The sequence below is a fragment of the Sinocyclocheilus grahami genome, unplaced genomic scaffold (assembly GCF_001515645.1).
Source record: "Sinocyclocheilus grahami isolate Dianchi unplaced genomic scaffold, SAMN03320097.WGS_v1.1 scaffold1652.1, whole genome shotgun sequence".
Lineage (NCBI taxonomy): Eukaryota > Metazoa > Chordata > Actinopteri > Cypriniformes > Cyprinidae > Sinocyclocheilus > Sinocyclocheilus grahami.
The window spans coordinates 158,384-162,347 of NW_015506831.1; the positions used below are offsets into that span (position 1 = coordinate 158,384).

The 3,964-nt window shown below is 37.0% G+C and overlaps 1 long non-coding RNA gene across 1 annotated transcript; it reads left to right on the forward strand.

Annotated features, from left to right (window-relative positions):
• The first annotated feature begins 1,802 nt into the window (after positions 1-1,802).
• LOC107571801 (uncharacterized) lies at positions 1,803-3,731 on the forward strand. Its single transcript, XR_001607238.1, has 3 exons — positions 1,803-1,969; positions 2,053-2,204; positions 3,387-3,731. It is a non-coding gene; the product is annotated as an uncharacterized lncRNA (long non-coding RNA).
• Positions 3,732-3,964: the final 233 nt, after the last annotated feature.

Here is a 3,964-nt window from a genome sequence, read left to right on the forward strand (position 1 = left end):
CACACACACACACACACACACACACACACACACACACACTAACACACACGCATCACTCATTCATACACACTCTAGAGCAGATATTTAGAGAAATGTTCTGTGTTTTTTTTTGTCCAGTGTTGTTTAGTTCCTAGTGTTCTTCAAAATATCTTCTTCTAAGTTTCACACAAGAAAGAAACAGCCGGTTCATAGCAAAAATGATAACCACATTAGTGTCAACACAGACACACTATAACACTGTTTATTATAACTCTCAGTTTTGTTGTCTGCCATTTTAAAGGCTCATGTTGTATGGATTCTGATTGGCTGTCAATGTTTTAATCGTTCGTTAGCTGTAAAAATCACTCTGAAAGTTATTCCAGCGATATCCTCTGTTGATATTGTTATAGTTGTGCTGTGAACTTCACCTTTCTCTTATAGTTTGATCAATTAATAAAGCTTCATAGTTATAGTTATTGTTACAGTTATTGCAGTTATCGTTGCTGTATTGTTACAGTTATCTTTTCAGTTATTGTTGCAGGTATTGTTACAGTTCTTGTTATAGTTGTTCTTACAGTTATTGTTACAGTTATCATTTCAGGTACTTTTACAGTTATTGTTACAGTTATTACAGTTATCATTGCAGGTATTGTTACAGTTATCATTGCAGGTACTTTTACAGTTATTGTTACAATTATTACAGTTATCATTGCATGTATTGTTACAGTTCTTGTTACAGTTATCTTTTCAGTTCTTGTTACAGTTATTGTTATAGTTGTTCTTACAGTTATTGTTACAGTTATCATTGTAGGCATTTTTATAGTTATTGTTACAGTTATTACAGTTATCGTTGCAGGTATTGTTACACTTATTGTTACAGTTATCATTAGTTATTGTTACAGTTATCTTTTCAGTCATTGTTGCAGGTATTGTTACAGTTATTGTTATATTTGTTCTTACAGTTATCATTGCAGGTACTTTACAGTTATTGTTACAGTTATTATAGTTACTGTTGCAGTTATTGTTACAGTTATCATTACAGGTATTGTTACAGTTATATTTGTTCTTACAGTTATTGTTACAGTTATCATTGCAGGTACTTTTTCAGTTATTGCTAGGTATTGCTATAGTTGTTATTACAGTTATTGTTACAGTTAACATTGTAGGTATTTTTACAGTTATCTTTTCAGTCATTGTTGCAGGTATTGTTACAGTTATTGTTATATTTGTTCTTACAGTTATCATTGCAGGTACTTTACAGTTATTGTTACCGTTATTATAGTTATTGTTGCAGTTATTGTTACAGTTATCATTAGAGTTATTGTTACAGTTATCATTGCAGGTACTTTTACAGTTATTGTTACAGTTATCATTGCAGGTACTTTACAGTTATTGTTACCGTTATTATAGTTATTGTTGCAGTTATTGTTACAGTTATCGTTACAGGTATTGTTACAGTTATCATTGCAGGTACTTTTACAGTTATTGTTACAGTTATTACAGTTACCATTGCAGGTACTTGTTTCAGTTATTGCTAGGTATTGCTATAGTTGTTCTTACAGTTATTGTTACAGTTAACATTGTAGGTATTTTTACAGTTATTGTTACAGTTTTCGTTGTGGGTATTGTTACAGTTATTGTTATAGTTATCCTCACAGTTATCATCCAGCTGTTACCGTTTTCTCAACAGTTATCGTTATAGTTGTTGGTGTGAATGGGTCACGCAGGTTTGTAGTGATATGAGATTAAGTAAATGATGACAGATGTTGATTTGTGGGTAAACGGTCCCTCTGCATGAGTATTTGAGCGAACGAATGCTGTGAGTGTGTAACGTGTGATGTGTGTGTGTGTGTGTGGCAGGAGCTGGTGCAGTACTATCAGGAGAACTCGCTGAGAGAGTGTTTTAAGGACGTGGACTCCAGACTGCAGACGCCGTACAAGCAGCCGGAGCAGAGCGCCGCGCCGCAGCACAGCAGCACACGCCACGCAGGTACAGCACATGCCTGAACACAGATCCAACACCACACACACCCCCTTAACCCTGTGTGTGTGTGTGTGTGTGTGTGTGTGCAGGTGTGAGCGAGCGCTACCACGGCACGGCTAAAGTGCGTTATGATTTCTCTGCACGTGATCGAACCGAGCTCTCTCTGCGGGAGGGAGACACTGTCAAAATCCTCTCCAAGAAAGCTCACAACGGCTGGTGGAAAGGAGAGGTGTACGGCAGGGTACGGCACACACTCACACTTTACACTCACAGTTCACACAAAAATCACCTTGTCATCGTTTCCTCACACTCATGGATGACTTACCTTTTCCATCAAATCTGCACCAGACACTTATGTATTATGAGGCATTCGTTTATTACAGGAGTTTATTAAAGGGGTCATATGATGATGCTAAAAACAACATTATTTGGTGTAATGCAATGTAGTGTTGTCAAAAGTACCGACCGTGATACCATTCAGTACTAATATAAAAAGCTCATCGGTCTGAAAAGCGCGCTGTGCTCTGATTGGCCAGCTATCCAGTGCGTTGTGATTGGCCGAATACCTCAAGCGTGTGACAGAAATGTTACGCCCCTCACCATATTTGGAAACACACAGCATCTCCACAACAACAACACTACAGCGAGAATAAAAGTTACACCTTATTTCTTTGCGTATACATTTGGGCGGTGTTATGCAAGTCTTTCCACACAGTGATGTAGATTTGTGGGGGCGTGTTTAAATGAGGTGTTTTAGGAGGGCGTGGACTAATATCTCTTTGGGTCTGAGACTTTAGTCTTTGCGACTTCAGGGATCTTATCTATGCACAATCAGCTTGTAACACTCCAAAGAGAAAGGAAAACGTGAAATCACATATGACCCCTTTAATATAAACTTCTAAAATGCCAAAAACTAAAATTATTTTAAATTATTTACTTCCTTATTAAACAAGAAAATAGATATATAGATTTTGAGAGGCATTTGTATGAGAACATATTAGAAATAATCATAAACACTGTGTTCCATTCATTTCGGTCAAATACTCAATTGAATCAAGTAAATCATTTATCTGTCTGTTAAATAAATCACATCAAATCAACATAAGCCGAGTTGTGTGAACCACAAAATATGTTCAGCAGATCTTTTCCATAAAAAAATGCACCATAATTATCTTCTATCTCAGAATTTGCCCTCTGGAACCGATTTTGTAAAAGAAAAACATAAAAAAATCACTGCATCATACCAATTAAAATTCATGTGTTAAAACTTGTGTGCTGAATTTCACATGATGGTTTATTAGAGGTTCAGACCCAAACTGAATTTGTTATTCATTGACAATATAAGAGTTTTCTGAATAATAAGGTCTTGGGGTTTGGTGAATCATGAATGATTCAGTACTGACAGTATGCTGTTCTCCTGTAGGTGGGTCTGTTTCCTGCTAATTACGTGGAGGAGGAGCATTCAGATTACTGCTGACCAATCAACAGCTTCATCACCCCAACAACACACTCATACGCCCATACTCTGTTTACAGTCTCACCTGTGAATCCAGTCAAGCGTCCGCATCAGCAGGGTTTGCTGACCTGCACATACAGATGATTTCATCCTTTCACTGTAGACTCCAGCTCGGAGTGATTTCATTCAGATTACGATTAACGGTTGGACGGGTTCAGAAGAGCTCGTCAGTATGGATGTAATGAGCTGTTTTTTCTTGAGATTCTGATTAAAATGGTTTGAAAAGCATTGTTCTGTTCAACAAACACAGAGCCTTGACTGTACATAAATATGACTTTTATTTCCAAACAATATCAAAACAATTCAACTGAACACATATTCTGATGCCTCGAGACATGATGAAAGCAACTCGTTGTGTGTGTGTGTTAGTGGTGTAATGTGTTGCTGTGTGTGTGTGTGTGTGTGTGTGTTAGAAGTGTAATGTGTTGCTGTGTTTGTGTAATGTGTTGCTGTGTGCGTGTTAGAAGTGTAATGTGTTGCTGTGT